Source organism: Gopherus evgoodei, chromosome 2 (assembly GCF_007399415.2).
Source record: "Gopherus evgoodei ecotype Sinaloan lineage chromosome 2, rGopEvg1_v1.p, whole genome shotgun sequence".
NCBI lineage: Eukaryota > Metazoa > Chordata > Testudines > Testudinidae > Gopherus > Gopherus evgoodei.
Window position 1 is genome coordinate 75,679,157 of NC_044323.1, and position 17,849 is coordinate 75,697,005.

The window sequence follows — 17,849 nt, forward strand, 5'->3', positions numbered from 1 at the left end:
GTGGGTGGGGTAATATCTTTTATTGGACCAACCTCTGTTGGTGACAGAGACAAGATGTTACCTCCCCCATCTTGTCTCTCTAATATCCTGGGACCAACACAGCTACAATACACCACATGCATGAAAGTAGTGTATTAGGTGTAGTGAGTTTGTCAGGCTTGATAGGAGTTGCTGTTATAGAACAGTGAACCCTTTGCCAGTTGGCTTTTAAGGGTTCTTAGGGTCCCAGTGTGCCATGTTAATTTTATATCATTCTAGTTTTTTAATCAAAATTTCATACAGTACCTGCTCAAACACCCTATAGAATTATCAAACCTGTAATCTCCTTAAAAAAAATCAATTCATTTGACAGGATCTAATTTTCCACAAGTCTATTATTATATTACCCTCCTTTAATTCTTGATTAATCAAGTCCCATCTCAGATGCTCCATTATCTTGCATGGCTTTGACCTATAATTTTCCAGGGCATCCGGTTTATCCTTTTAAAAATATTGACACAACATTAGTTTTCTTCCAGTCTGTGAGGGAGGAGGGTCATAAAAACAGACTAGTAAACTGTGCCTCAGTTTCCCCACCTACATTATGGAGATGAGTTGAAAGGCTTGATTCCTAAACTATTACAAAGTGCTTTGTATTCCTCAGCTGGACAGCGCTATAAAAGAGCAAAGTATTGTCACAGTGGTTGCCAATAAAAAGTCAGAGGAGAAGCAGGAGCTCACTACCTCTGAAAATGAGGTGATTTAAAAACATACAGTAAGTTTGTGGCAAGGCCAGGACTAGAACCCACATCTCCTGTCTCAGAGGCCTCTGCTTAAACCATCAGACAAAGCCTCCTCTCCAACTCACTTTAGCCATTTCACACTACAGTTGTTTAAAGAATATGATCAACCATGTCAGAAGAGTAAAAAGTGAGAAATATACTAGATGGAAAACTATTACCAGAATATGTATCTGTCCATTTACTAAAAATACAGATCTTTCTGAATTTTCACTGCCATGTTCTGTGTTTTTAATTTTGTCATCAGTGAACTTAACATCTTCAAAGTATTTCTGGAGTCTAGGCTACATTTATAGTGGCAGTGTCTAAGGCTTTGTCTACACCGGTACTTTTGTTGGCAAAACTGTTCTTGGTCACACCCCTGACTGACACAAGTTACACTGGTGTGGAGAGCACTATGTCAGTGGGAGATGCTTTCTTGCCGACACAGCTAGCACCTCTTGTTGAGGGTGATTTAATTATACTGTCAGGAGAACCTTACTCCTTTCCAACTGCTACAAAGGCACAGCTCTCCAGGGACAATTTAAAAAAATTTACCCTCTCATATTTTCATCAATTTTGAATATACAGATAGGGCCAAGTTCACCTCTCGGTTACATTGTTAAAATTTCACTGACAAACAGGTTTCACCAGGAAAACTGAGAGGAGTCTGTCCAAGGTTCCAAGCAGCGATCTCAAAGTGCACACCAGTTTGAGAAGTTCTCTCTCAAAGTAACTTAGATTTTGTGCTTATCACATTTCTGATACTCTCAAGCTTTATCCCAAATCCTTGCTTTTTTACTTCAGTGTTGTCATATTGGATTTTGACAAAGGCTTTGCTGAAACCCTAATGCACTATATCATAGTTAATGATTTTGTCTGCCTATCATCTAATAAATTCAGGGTGGGAGGGTGTGATGTGGTGGGACTCACCATACTAGCACGTCCTGCTGGTCACCTTGCAGATCAGCTCCATAAGTTGGTACGCCAACTCTTGGTGGTGTCTTGCCTGCCATCACTTTTACCCCTGGACCCATGTTGCTCCAAGGACCACAGTATCCTCTTCAGGACACAGCCTCCTGCTGTGCAATACTCTGTCTCCCCCCTTCCAGGGGACAGTACGATGGTCTGACAGTCCAGCCACTTCCTTGGTGGTGAGAGGGAGGCAGACAGGCCTGCCCACTACTCTGGGTCCCAGCCCAGGGACCCTGTAGATAGCAGCCATGTGCTGCTCCCCCTCCAACCTCTCAGTCTACTTCCCTGGGCTGCTTCTGCACAGCCCCAGCACCTTCTCTACCCTTATCTCAGGGCCTCAGCATGCCAGTCTTAGCAGTCAGTGAGGAGCTCACTCTTGCTCTCACTCCCTTGATCCTGCCCAGCCCTGCTCAAGGTGCTAGCTATCCTCCACCTCATCCCACAATGCAACAAGTTATACCTCCTTACACTCCAGGGACCAACTGCCTCTGCTCTGCCCTGCAGCTCTTCTTATACAGCTCTGCCTTGCCCTGATTGGCTGTTCCTTGAAGCCCCTATCCTATTGGCTGCTTTCTGCTTAGCCTCCCCAGGGCTCCATTAACCCCTTACTAGCCAGTGTGGAGCAGATGCCCCATCACAGAAGGACATAAAACAAACATTAGCAATGCCAGAACCCTTTCCCTATGCTGGCTATCTCTTTCTAGTGGCTGGTTATATGGATGGTCAAATGACTACTCTTCTCACATGTCAGCCAGAATTATTTCCATTAGTTTACAGTAAAGTGGAAGCACTGCAGACTCAGAGGCATACAGATTCCTAGATAGTTACCATTATATATTGGTCATGCTTGCCTGCAAAAAGTTTCCTGAAGCCTCAATTTCACCTAGCCAAGTCTCCAGAGTGTTTGTCTTTGACTTGTTATATTCCTCTCTCATCTCTTTATTACCTTAAGCTAAATCCATCTACTCTTCACAATTTATGGGTTTTGAGCCTCCTTCACTTCTTGATAGCTCTGCCTCTCATGCTGGCTATACTCTGAGATACTGGCCACTCATAACCAGTGTCTGACAGCATATTGTTAATGTCCTTCCTTGTAAATCTATTCAGAATGTTTTCATTTAGCATTACAGCTGGTTTTTTTCTTTCAATTATCCTCTTAGTTTCCCACTGCATTCTGTCATCCCCCTAAGAGGGGAGAATTTGCTTTATAACCATTTTAAATGAGTTCCTGGAAAACGGTTACCCATTTCAGTATACTAGTAAAAAATATAGAGAGCGAGAGGAAAATATATAGTATTTTCTCTGTAGAAAGTGGTCATTTTTGATCTCTCAATACATTCCTGTCCTCTGTGTACAACATTGATTTCTTGCTTTTGGTACTAAAACCTGTGTATGGTACAAGTGAAAGGGATTTGGAACCAAATTCATCTCAGGTATGTCTTCCCTGATTTACCTGGAGTTAAGTGTAGGATGAGTTTGTCCCAGTACATTTTAGTAAAACTGTATTCCTTCTATAACAACATCCTTGACGACAAAAGTACAGTATCAAACATAAAATGTGGTGTTTGATGATAGATTTACAACATAGATTCATAACATAACATGAGAGACTCTTTTCTTTTTCACAAATTCTAATTCACAGAACACCATCAATAGTTTTGATTCACAAACAGCTGTGATTGTCTAATTATTTGCAAATAAGGAATAAGGTGGCCCCACCTATCATAATTAACCAAACTCTGCATTTTCCTCACAAAAATATTCACAAATTAGTTTTGTTTTTTAATTATTCAACCAACTTCCATATATAGCAGGTCATACTTTTGGTGGGTTCCTGTCACAAATTTCTGGTTCATTATTCTTATGACAGAAAAGAGGTCTGGGCAGAGGTGACAAATGTGGGGGATACACATGGGGTCATGTCTCCCTGCCCCCGATTTCTGGTTTCCATTTGGCCCTGGTCCCTGATGCAGCAGGGCAGAGCCCACTCAGTTCCCTGCTGCCTCTAGGTGCAGTGGGCTGGGTGGGCTCAGTCTCACTTGACTCCTAATAACTCAGCACCTTCCCCTTTTTGCATTTTCTACCAGGTCTCAAAACAGAAAGTCTGACGGGACTGCAGTTCTCACTGAGCTCCCCTCCACCACCCTCCCCAGGCCTGGGTCTCTTCCACTGCTGCTCCCAGGCTCACACCTGCGTGCAAAACAGCTTCCAACCACAGCCTGGGCTGCCTTCCCCAACCAACACATTGGGTGGAAACCCCACGGGACGAGGCTTCTCACCTCTGCATGACTGCGCTGGCTGCCAGCAAAAGACCAGCCAAAGTCAGCAGGAAAGTTTCAACTTTCCCCATGTCTCCTACTCTCCCCAATATAATGTGTGGGGCACTCACACACCCCGCCACCTTTAAATTGTGCCTGCCCCCCACCATCTAGAGGAACGTGTCATCTCTGGGTATGGGATAGAGAAACAGATCTCTCTAGATGATTAAGGCTCTGTTCCATAGCCCACTAAAATCAAAATGAGTCTTTCCATTGCTTTCAATGGGCTTTAGAACAAGCACTAAAATGTGGTTTTAACAAAAGTACCATCTACTCCTCCCAAGCCAGAATAATGCTGGACACAGCATAATTCCTCAAGTATGTGTATTTAATAAAGGGTGGGGAAAACAGGTGGATCCCCATTACTGGGATGCAGAGGGCTCCATAGGGAAAAAATTAAGGAGATAACCAAGATTCCTGCAGTAATAAATTGTGATGGCATAAAGGGTGTGCCATTTACATGACAATAAGTGTATCTTCAGGCTGGGAATGTGGTGTTGGAGTGATATCACAGCTGTGTCTATAATGTATTAAATCCAAAGCATGCAGATTATACAGAAAAGTCTTAAGAAACTGAACATGAAGTGGGTATTCACCCATGAAAGCTCATGCTCCAAAAGGTCTGTTAGTCTATAAGGTACCACAGGACTCTTTGCTGCTTTGAAATATGTAAGCATCTAGACTTTATGCCTACAAATCCTTTACAGATGAAGAGTTAAGGCAAGGATTCTCTCTCTCTCCCTGGGTATGTCTGTACTGCAAGTGAAAGGTATGATGGTACCATGGGTGGGCAAACTCGTGTTATGTTAAAGTAGCTAGCATGGGTAACAATAGCAGTGTAGATGTGGTGGCTCAGACTTCAGCACAGGCAAGCAACTGGAGTACAAGCCTTCCAGGGACCCTGGGTATGTACTCAACAGTGTAGATATGGTGGCATGGACTTCAGCATGGGCTACCAACTAGAGTAGTTATTTGAGTGCCCGTGGCCCCTGGATGGCTTGTGCTCCAGTTGCTAGCCAGTGCTGAAGTCTTATGCTACCATGTCTACCCCGCTATTGTCACCTGTTCTTGCTGGATAAAAGCTAACATGGGTATGCCTATCCATGCTTCAATAACATCTTTCACTTGCAGTGTGAAAGGTGATTCCCAGCATGGGTAGACAGACACCCACTAACTCTACCTGAACTATCACCTAACAATAGCAGTGTCACTGTGCCAGCACAAGCAGAGGCTCGGACTAACCACCCAAGGAAGTACCCTGTGAGTAGGGCAGGATTGTACCCAGGTTTCTAGCCCATGCTGCCACAGCTATATTGCTCTAATGAGCATGCTAGCTTGAGTAGTGCATGTATGTTTGTGCTGGGAATCAGACCTCCCAGCTGTTGTGTAGAGAGAACCCCCCTGCCCCCATTATGATATTTCAAGATTGACCAGATTTGGCTGTGATTTAAATCTGAACTTGTCCATTTATGGTCAGGTTTAGACTGATGAATTACAATTTGCTGTAGTACTAAATCTCTTAAAAACCACAAGGCCAGTTTCTCAACTGGGTGTAAATTGACACAGCTCCATTGTAGTCGCTGGAGCTAGGGTGATTTACACCAGCCAAAGATTTGCTTTCCTAAGGAAATGGTAACTCTCCCTTCTCTATAGCTGTCATATAAATGATGATCCGCACAGCTGCACTGGTATTGGGGTGTGTGACACTGAAGCAGGTAAAGTTCTGCTACTGACTTCTGCAAGCTCAGCCAAATTTCTGCCCATGCTCCAGGGATGGGCTCCCTGGAGCCATAAATCCAGTGTCCCTGTTCAGTCCATGAACACTTTTCACAAAGTGATCATTCTATATCTGACCTATCAATCCTCATCCTTAAAGGAAACCTGCACAACGCTTTCAAAAGATGAGCCTGGAAGTTTAAATTCATTACTCTGCTAGACACTAAAAATCATAGACTGAACAGAGGCACTGGATTTATGGCTTATTACAACAATTTGTAACCTACTAACCCCCTCTTTTTGTCTATGACTGCAGAGGTGTTAACTAGTCATTCTACCTTGAAGGGTCCCTTAGAATATGTGCTAATTACTTATGCTAAACAATCTGTTCCACCTTGCATTTAGCTGTGACACTCGGAGTACCTTTCCCAGACCTGAAGGAAGAGCTCCATGAGGCTCCAAAGCTTCTCACTCACCAATAGAAGCTGGTCCAGTAAAAGATATTATCTCTCCTGCCTCATCTCTCTTTTGTCTGGTTAACTTTGCTTATTTGACAGCTTTCAGGTACAGTGGAGATCTCTGGAAAGCCTCTGGTCACTGCAGTACCGAATAATGTATTGAAATTATGCCATCTCATTTTAAATTTCAGCTGAAAACAGCTGTTCATTCTTGCCTACACCTTGCAATGTCTGTTTCCTTCTGCTGTTATTTAACTCTGTAACTGTATTACTTAACTTTGTGAACCATTTTGAGATACAGTTTATCTGGAAGATGCTAAGTGTAAAAGAAAATTGTATTGTATTCTTAAATCACACTTCAGTGATTGCTGTGAAAAGCATCTCAGAATTCTCTGGTGGTGCTTCCTTAGGGTCACTCTTTACATATCTATTCCACAACATGACGCTGAAGGAATTTTAGGTTTCAATTCTGTCCATTTTCCCAACCTGGCAGTTTCTGGAAATCTTTCCGATGACAGGATACAGGACAGTTTGTCATCTCTGTAATGACTCTTTTAAAAAGGTATAGCAAGTGCAAGAAGTAGCTATGTGTACCTTTTCTGCATCAGTGCATCTTTCCAATTAAGCAAGAGTCCAGTTGCTGCAGGCTGTACCAGTCAGATAATGGACTGCAGTGAGATGTGTCCCCAGTTGAATGGTGCACAAGGAAGAAACTAATGCTGGTAGAAAATTACATGAAAAAAGTAAAATAAAATAGAACTATTGCATTACAGCAACATAATGTACTTTTACCATTTGAGAAATGTGTTAATTTTTTCAATACCTAACAGGACAGATTCATATGTGGCTTGTATAACCTATTAAAATTTAACAGAAAATGATAGATTTGTAAAGGCTTGGGTTTTTTTTATTACGCTAGAGAATTTAATAGAAAATTGGATCCCTACTATAGAATTGTATAAAATGCTTTTCCAAAAAATGGTAGAGAAAAGATTGGTTTAATTCTAAAGATTTTCAGTGTAATTTGTATGGAACCCTATTGGTTTAACATCTATTAACTTTTGTAGGACTTTTACATAAGGGGAATTCAACACAGGCCAGTTTGGCCCAATATTACAGACAATGTGGCCCATTAGATGGACGCTGGACAGGGAATCAGGGAAACTGAGCTCTGTTCCCAGTTTGGCCACTGATCTCTAAGTAACCTTGAGCAAGTCACTTCATTTCTCTTTGACTTGTTTCCTGTCCTCTTCATTTTCTTTGCCTATTTAGATTGTAAGATCCTTAGGGCAGTAATTGTCCCTTACTATGTATATATGCAGCACCTGGCACAGTGGGGCCCTGATCTTCGTTGGAGCTACTATGTGTGACTATAACACAAGTAATAATTTTCTGGTGGGGAGAGGAATGATTCATAGATTCTAGGACTGGAAAGGACCTCAAGAGGTTATTGAGTCCAGTCCCCTGCCCTCATGGCAGGACCAAATACTCTCTAGACCATCCCTAATAGACATTTATCTAACCTACTCTTAAATATCCCCAGAGATGAAGATTCCACAACCTCCTTAAGCAATTTGTTCCAGTAATTTGAAAGGTCATTGAGTCCAGCCACCTGCCTTCACTACCAAGTACTGATTTTTTGCCCCAGATCCCTAAGTGACCCCCTCAAGGATTAAACTCACAATCCTGGGTTTAGCAGGCCAAAGCTCAAACCACTGAATTATCCCTCCCCCTGAATGGATCAGATGTGAAAGGAAGGTACTAATACTAGGATACAATCGGCCTGCAGATAGATATACATGGCTGACTGCCATTTCCTTCAAAAACATACCTGCTCAGAGGTGAGAATTTGATCAGTCAAGCATAGTGTAAGGAGGCACTTCCCATACATATCTCCGTCCTGCCCTGCAATAATCCTGCCAGCCCAGTCTTGACCCTTTCCAGAGCAAAGACCATCCCTATTATAGAATATTGAACTGTTCAGGGTTTGGTGTCTTGCACTTTCAACAACTGAACACTTAGGGACCGAACTGCTCTTCTCCTGTGACCCGAGCTAGATTTGAAACCTGGTCTCCTGTAGTAACCAGACTTTTTTAATGAAGAAAAAGAGCTGGTTAATTTTAAGCTGAAAAGGAAAGCGTCTGGGCTTTTACTATCAGATACAATGCTTGCTGACTGGCTGCCATGATCAGTAGCTTCTCTGATATGCAAGCAGGCACAAGTTTCAGGGTAAGGAGCAAAGGGTTTTACTCAGCCTTTCTCTGGGGGAAGAAAAAAATGCAAATGAATGAGTCATGGCTCTAATTAACATGAAGTGCACTCTAATGGCCCGCTTCATTCTATTTGATTCATCATTTAAAGATACGTGCACTTCTCCAGCATGAATAAGTAGGGATTCATTGCTACATATATTTAACTCCTGGTGTTCCAACAGTTATTTGCCACATTAACCCACTTTAAAGCCTTTAAGGCACATGCTGCTGTAGGGTCTGCAGATGCATTGGTTATCACTGAATTAAATGGACTTGTGCTGAAAGATATGGCACCTAACCCAGAATGATGGTGGGTATTTAAGATGATGAAGGCAAACCGGCAGAATATTCTTTTCATATAGCAAACCATGCCTTCTGCAAATTGAAGACAACTGAAATGTTGTCGGAAGACAAAGCGAGCAAGCTAGACAGAGACATTTCCTCACTTCAGAAAAATAATATGTGACTGAACAGTGTAGCTCAAATCATAAACCCCAGTTCTCTTTGATGCCTCACAGTGAGATAAGGACTGTATATGTTAGTCCCACTGATGGATTTCTTTTTTCCTAGCAGTGGATTAATGAGGTATTCTGGTTGATTGTTCCCACCAGCCCATGAGTGGATTATATCAGAAAAAGCAACCAACAGAAGGAGTCAGATAAAATCAACTCCCACGGCTTCCACAATGGTAAGTAAGTGTAACTTCTACTGATATTGAGGCCCAGTGGAGGAATTTGGAACAAAAGGCTTTATTTAATTAGAGACACAACTGGAAATCAGTCTATGATCTTCTTGTATTCAGAAAGGAAGGAAGATGACTTGCTGCCCCAAGCAGAAAAAAAAGACTGACAAAACACAGTGGGTTTTTTTTTTTACTGACAACTATTCATTGACACAGAACAAAGCTGAACTATCAAAGGCATTCTGATATCATGGTAATGGGTGCTATACAAATACCTGCAGAGAACAGAATGGAGAAAGGGCTTGATCCAGCAAGGGATGGGGATTTTGATGGGTTTTGAGGATGCACAGTACCTTACAGGATGAAATCCTTAATTAAGGAATGATGCATGTGTGTACATTTTGTATTTCATCAGATTAGTTTACAAAACCATTGAGCCAGATTCTCTGCTGGGGTCAAGTCACACAACTCCATGGGCTTTTGTTGGAGAAATGTGCCACTTTCCACCAGCAGAAAATTTGGCTCATTATCTTGCTGCGAGAGCACGTATTGAAAATGAAACTTCCTGAGTTACCATATAATGCTGAAGGTTGTCACTGTATCTTGTACAAGTTTTTCCACTTAAGACTTTTGCCTCTTATCCAGCTGCCCAGGTTTAGACTGTGGAGATCCAGAAAGGTTTTCATGTGGCTGAGACACTGCCATGGAAGGAGAATGAGAGGAAGGTTGAGCCACACAGGCAGCCATTTATTCCTTTCTTTGGGACTGAAGTGACTATAGCTGGAACCAGCGAGCACAACCACACAGAATACAGAGGCCAGCCAGACTCCCTGTCCCACTGCTGATCCTCCTCAGAGCAGCTGGCAGGAAGGCAGATACTCTCACATCTCCATGAATGCTGCTGAAAATCAGGAGATATTGTTGATAAGGGGTGGGCAGATGTGCTGTGCCGGAAGAAACATTGGATACAAATAACTTGATTAAGCCCCTATGCAAATTCTTAGCATCAGATTGCATCTTGTTTTCATTTCAGGCAGCCATAATATTTCTAAGGGACACATCAATGTTCTGTTTTTTTCTACTGACTTCCCTTACGTATCTCCAGTATTCATAGCAAAGGAACACAAGAGGGTTGCTAACACAATCACACTAAAATTTACTTTAAAATCCAACAGTTACTTTCACCACTACTACTATTTATTCGGCTCATATACCCAGATTTGCTTGTTTAAACAGATCAGCCCCTTTCTAGCTCTTAGCAAAAGACTATGCATTAAAACAGCAAGTTCTTCCTTTTAAATGAGCCTGTCTGAGCTTTCACTGCTGTGCTAATGATAGCCCCAGACCCACCATACATAGCTTTCTTCATTCCCTGGCATGGATGTCTCTGTGCTGTCTAAATACTTACCAACAGGTCAGACCTGGACAGTGAAAAATTGTTTGTCCCTAAATCCTGCTAAGACAGCTGCTGCTAGGCAACCTGTCCCAGGCACAGAATGAAGAAAGTGAGCTGCTTAGGTTTGTACTTCAGTGGGATACATTTTATGTCAGCAAAACATGGCAACAGTCTTATTCATGACTCTGAGTTTCCCCCTTACTCTCTCCCAGCCCTTGGTCAGCTATTTATCAGCTCTGAAATATGACCAGGGTTAAGTGTTCCCTTCCCCAGGCTCATGCTGTGACCTTCATACAAATACAGCAGCCCTCTGGGGACAGTCAATGCATTTTGGGCCAGTTTACCTGCATCCCTTTGTCAGTGGATTGAAAACATACAATCCAAACAGTTGGCAGAGATTAAGGGATGACTTCTGCAAAGCACTGAACACCCTCCAACTCTCTCCCATTGATTTCAGTGGGAGTTGAAGGCACTTGGTGTTTTACAGAATTCATCCCTTGATCTCTGCCAAATTTTTGGATTGTACATTTTCAATTGCAGCACCTGCAGGATCAGGCCCTAAATTATTTTATCAAATCCCTAGTGACAAACATGTTCATGGTTAGTGGAAAGCCCAGCCTAGCTAAGGAAATATGCATTTGTCCTTCCTTACAGCCTCTTTCAGTGGTGACATCCCCAGTCAGCTTTGCTGAAAGTGGCAGTCAAGGATCCAGCTGCAATGGTGGCTTTTGGGAATAGAATCTCTCCTCTATGAAATGGACTAAGATCACTGCCTCATTTCACATAGGATACCAAACAACTCTAAGACATTACTGGGCAAAGTCAGTTTTGAACAAGTAATAGGAGCTAGAGCCTAGAATTTATCTAGATTTGTAGCATGCCACTGCAGAAAGAAATGGCAAGAAAGGAAAATGTGCCCCATACTTTGTGTGTCAGCAAAGGGAACCTTAACAATAAAGAGGAGCCGGAGGAGCCCTGGTCATAGTCAAAAGATCCTGTTGTGCTAGGCACTGTACAAACAACAAAATAACTTTTAGATTTATATTTCCAATTCTCTGAACTTCCATGTTACCTTTCAGTTTTTCCAATGTTATGGTAAAACAGGGTCCTAGTCAAAGGCACTGAATCCCTTATCATTTGATCTGAGATTACATCTTGAGGTATTAAGTAAAGTTGATACAGCATTGAACATATAGGGCCTGATCATAACACATGCTAATGTGGTGCAAAGACTATGCTTTTAAGAATGCTTTTCATCTAATAGTTTAAAACGAATGCAAACAATAACCTGTATATATAACCTGTATATACATAGGCTGAATACATAATGGCCACATCATTTTTCTAGGTATTTCTAATGTGTCCATCGAGAATGGGGTCAACACAAATGAGTTAAATGCATTTATTTCTTGCCTGATCCCACTAAATATCTGTAAGTTGTGCTATGCCATTAATGTGCTACTTGAAAGAATCCAGAGATTTCTTTCCTCCCCTGCACTTTTCTACTATAAGATGAATTTACTTTACTGCCACATTAACATTTATAATAGGTTTGATCCTGCAGTGTTTACACAGGCAAAATTCTAGCTAACATCAATGCAGGATCAGGCCCTAGCTGGAGTGAATAATACTTCTTGAAAGACAACGGACAGAACACAGCTGAGCGTAAACGTGGTTTGTGACAGACATGAAACACAGCCTTACTGTTCCTGAAGTTCTCTCCTGCCTTGATGATTAAAACAAATTATGTCATATGCGTACACAAGTGTCTTATAACACCACCTGAAAACAAAATAATTTCGACTATGTACTATATAATATCAAATCCTCAGTTAGGGGGCAGGTTTTTTACTACCAGATGGTTGCTGCTCCAACTGCAGGGGTGTAGAAGTGTGCTGACATCTAGTGGTCAATTGGGTGAATAAGGCATTTACTATCTCTAAGAAGATTTAGCCCAAATATTTAGTAGTAAATAACACAAATGGAATAATAGAATCGGATTGATGAAAGGGAGATTCCCTCCCCCATTTGTTTATAATACATTGTATCATCTGTAGGTTTAAGAAAATTCTACTGATAATTACTCTTTTCAATATTTCTTTAAACTGGGATTTTCAAAAGCGCAGCTTCCACTGAAGACATTCTGAGCCCTTTGGTAAAATCCATCCTTAGTTATTTATAGACTAGCAGTCACCATGGTATCTAAGCACTGAATATAAAAATTGCAACAAAGGTACATACAAGGAGAGTTCTGATCTGCATTACACCTGTAACTTTGACTCCAATGGAGTTACTGTGGATTTATTCATCCCTAATATAAATTAGAATCTGGCCCTTGAACTAGTATTTTTCTATAGACATAGGAAAATTACAGAAATAGTCATTGAAAATATAAGGCAAATAAATCAGAATTAATGTAACTGGGGGGAAATGTCTTCAGTCATTGAATTATATGAATTTGGCCCATTTGGTATTGTATTTATTTAAAACATGTAAAATAGTCATATAGATTCTGATGAATCTCTTTGAACACAGCAGACAGATTTACTGAATCTCTAATTAGCACATATTTCTATTTTTGAGCGAGGTCGTGTGCATGATCCATCTATGCACAGGATAATTATGGTTGCATGTGTGTGGGGGGAGGGGTGAGAGGGTAGGTGAGTTCTCATTTTATCCTTTGGAGTAGGTCATGGGGAAAGAAAGAAACATCCCCCTACACACACAAAATAGCCTAAGGAAAATGCACTAAGCCAGGAAACCAAGAGTTCTTGATCATAGCTATCAACTGCTGTTTCATTTCTGTGGATTTAAAAACCCTTATTATTGAGAAAGGCCTAGAAGGTAGCTAAGTATCATTCCTCCATTTTACAAATCACATAACAGATTGTACAAGGTCATGTCTGGTAGTAAAACCCAGGTCTCTAATATATAGGATGACCAGACGGCAAATGTGAAAAATCGGGATGGGGCTGGGGAGTAATAGGAGCCTATATAAGAAAAAGACCCAAAAATCAGGACTGTCTCTATAAAATCAGGACATCTGGTCACCCTACTAATATAGCACACTGAAGTCTTATATACAGACACACTGTCACTCAGAATGATTGGACCACGGGTTTGGCTGTCCTCCCAGAGCCAGGAATAGAACCTGGATTCCTAATCACAAGTAACCCATTGCTGTCTGGTAAACAGCCTCACAACCTGCTGGCCCCTCTCTAATAGTGATTTCACACAGAATATAGCAGTTACTCTTTTAGCTCAAGTGGTAGCAGTCTATCCTAGGAGTCTGAAACTCCCACAGGATTCAAGTCTTGCTGGCTAACCATGCAAAGGATCCCTATGGCTGCACAGGATGACATTTGCTTTTCTAGATTTCTCTTTTAAAATCTTGTTGATTTAATTCATGCAACTGATGCTCCACCTAACACTGGTGTGGTGTCTCACATTTTGGTCATTGCTCAGGTTACACACTGGCAGCTTTGAAGATAGTAGGAAGGTTTCTCCAAGAGCCCCTGAAGCAAGAGTAAGAGCCTAGTGGTGACACTCTGTACCTCAAAGTAACACCCTGGAAACACCATATTCACCACTGTGATAGGATTATACTATGTTTTGTACGATGCATGCCTTGTGAGGTGTCATTTTAAAAGTCTTGATGTGCTGAACATTAATATCCTGTTGGATTGTATGTACTATCATTGTATGTGAAGTTATGATGCATTGCTAGGTGTGTTACTGAAAAATGTTGTGAGCTTGAGAACATCTACAACCAATCTTTCAGTTTACAAGAAAGGAGGGCCAGACAGACATTGCTGACCTGTCAAGAAAATAATTCACTATCCTAGACACTCCTCAGAAAGGGCATGTATACAATGTAGTCTGCTTGATCAGTGGGGCCTGCCTGACCCCCATGTCACAGCAAGCATCTTTTTAGCCACTGGTAGATGGTACAAAAGGAGAGATAGTGACATCATCACTTGGCCTCTCTCCCCGGCCATCTCAACACCTTGGAAGCACATCTGGAGACAAAGACTTTGAACTGGGGAAGTCTGGTCCCAGGATGAAGATAGTTCAGCCTCTGTATTGAAGAACTATAACTTGCTTATAACATCTGTCAGCGTGAGACACTGCTTGATTCAAATCATGCTTAATTTGCAGAATTGATTTTTATTTTTTGAGTAACCAACTTTGATCTCTATCCTTGCTACTTATAATCACTTAAAATCGATCTTTCTGTAGCTCAGAAATCTGTTTTATATTGTACCTAAAACAGTGTGTTTTGGTTGAGATGCTTGGGAAATCTCAGCTCAGATCACAGCGGGCTTATGAATGTCCACATTCCTATGATGAAGTGGTGGACTAGGTAATGAATTACACTGGCCAAGCTTCTGACCAGTGCAAGATTGTACAGTTCTGGAGTGCAAGACTAGGGAACTGGGGGGAATTGGCCAGAGCCTTTCTATTGATGGTTCATGAGTGGCTGGGAGATCATTCATGTAACTCAGTCGGGTGTGTCCCTGCCTGTGGACGGCTGTGTAAGTGCAGTGCCTGCCAGAGGCTTGTAGCTTGACATTAGCATCATAGCGTGAGGGACAGCCCAGCTTGGTGGGTTTGGAGGGCTCAGCACTCCCACAGTCCAGGTTGAACTGCAGGGACTCTCTCACCCTAGTTAACATGTAACTCCTGGGTAGATGGCCTGTGGAGTATTATCCTGCAGGGAGAAGGCTACGAAGAAAGAAGCAGAGATACTTGCCTTGGCTCCCAGGCAGACACCCTGCAGTAAGTAATTCTGTAGGAAGTAGGTAAACTCCTGCAGGAGCGTCGCGGGGAGGGGGGGGGAAGAGAAAGGACAGGATTGATATATTGAACTTGTGTTAAATAGCTTTATTTTTAAGAAATAAAACTGAAGCCCTGAGCAAAAGGAATTGAAATCTTGGGGCTGGAGAGAGCTCTTTGGTGCACAAGCCAGTATGACAGACCACCAGCTTGCAGATATTCTCTTAGTGTGCATACACTATTGTCCCTAGCAGCTCTGATAAGCATGATCACCTCCAGAAGAGAATAGTAGCCATAATCTGCATAGGAGTTTCATTCTAAGTGTGTTACCATTCAATTGTCCATTCAGCTGACATTATAAAAGAAGTCTTTCCACAAGATGCTATTTTTCATGTTTTGCCCGCAAGACCCGCTGCTGATTTACGGGTGTTGCAAAGCACAAAGCCATAATTTTCTTTTATTGACCTCGCTGTGGGTAGCCATCGTTCTGCAAAAATGCAGATGGTCATCTTATTCTTCCTGAGAGGATGAATGCCATCACTTGGCTGAGAAAGACAGCAAAGCACTCATTTATAATAGCCGCAGGGTACAATTTAATATCTGTGTTAACTGCACACAGAGTGGCAACGTGGGTGAGGGAATATCTTAACACATTAATTGCACATAGTTAGTTATTTTGAATAAAACCTTTGTAAACTGCTGCTCCCACTAATACTTTAGGACTATATCAAGGCAAATTAACATATAGTGTATATTGCCATCCAGACATAACTTCCATATCCACAGCAAATAAAACAGAGCTGTACAGAACAGAAAATTCTGGCCTTCGGTCCACCCGTAGTCAGACAATTTTTATTGCATTTACTTGAAATATTGCAATTAGATAACTCCATTTATTTATTGGCTACCTCTTCCCTTTTTTTCTGTTCTTACTTTTCAGGGGCATCTGCTTCTCAGATCAGAGCATGTTCTACCTACACTCTTATTAGGAACTCTTGACCTTTTGGAACCTGCGAGACACAGCCTTAGGGTATGTCTACACTACGGGATTATTCCGATTTTACAGTAACCGGTATTTGGAAACAGCTTATATAAAGGCAAGTGCATGCGGCCACACTAAGCACATTAATTCAGCAGTGTGCGTCCATGTACCGAGGCTAGCGTTGATTTCCAGAGCATTGCACTGTGGGTAGCTGTCCCCTAGTTCCCGCAATCTCTCCCACCCATTGGAATTCTGGGTTGAGATCCCAATGCATGATGGGGCAAAAACAGTATCGCAGGTGATTCTGGGTAAATGTCGTCACTCAATCCCTCCTCTGTGAAAGCAATGGCAGATAATCATTTCATGCCCTTTTTCCCTGGCTTGCCCTGGCAGACGCCATAACATGGCAACCATGGAGCCCATTTAGCCTTTTTTCACTCTCACTGTATGTGTACTGGATGCTGCTGACAGACACGGTCCCCAGGTCATTCCCTTCTTTATGTTTTGTCTAAAAATAGAGTCAGTCCTGCCTAGAATATGGCACAAGCCTACTAAAGAACCAGAGAGCACAGCCGCTCCGGGTCAGAGCCCCAGACATCCTGCAGAAATGATGAGCTGCATGTCATTCTAGGGGGTGCCCCTGCAACAACCCCACCCATTGCTTCCCTGCTCCTGCACCCCTCCTGGGCTACCGTGGCAGTTATCCCCTCATTTGTGTGATGAAGTAATAAAGAATGCAGGAATAAGAAACACTGACTTTTTAGTGAGATAAAATGAGGGGGAGGCAGCCTCCAGCTGCTATGATAGTCCAGGCAGGACAGAATCTCCAGGAGACAAAGCTTAAAGAAGGGAATGACCAGGAATCATTCCTATTTTTGCCCAGATGCCCCTGGCTGACCTCAGGCTGAGGCCAGCCAGGACCACTCACAGGATGATGACAACAGTTATCAGTCCTATTGTACTGTCTGCCATCAGGGAGAGGAAGGGAGGGGATGCTGCTGTTTAGCGTCTTAGCACCGCGTCTACCAGCAGCATCCAGTAGACATACGGTGACATTGAAAAAAGGCGAGAAACAATTTTTTTCCCTTTGCTTTCATGGGGGGGGGGAAGAGTGTAAATTGACGAGATATACTCTGAACCACCCGTGACAATGTTTTTGACTCTTCAGGCATTGGGAGCTCAGCTAAGAATGCAAATGCTTTTTGGAGACTGTGGGGACTGTGGGATAGCTGGAGTCCTCGGTCCCCCCTCCCTCCCTCCCTCCCTCCATGAGCGTCCATTTGATTCATTGGCTTTCCGTTACGCTTGTCACACAGCACTGTGTAGCCTGGAGATTTCGTCTTCTGGAACGGAGCTCTGATAGAACAGATTTGTCTCCCCATACAGTGATCAGATCTAATATCTCCCTACAATCCATGCTGGAGCTCTTTTTGGATTTGGGACTGCATCGCCACCCGTGCTGATCGGCGCTCCATGCTGGACAAACAGGAAATTAAATTCAAAAGTTTGCGGGGCTTTTCCTGTCTACCTGGCCAC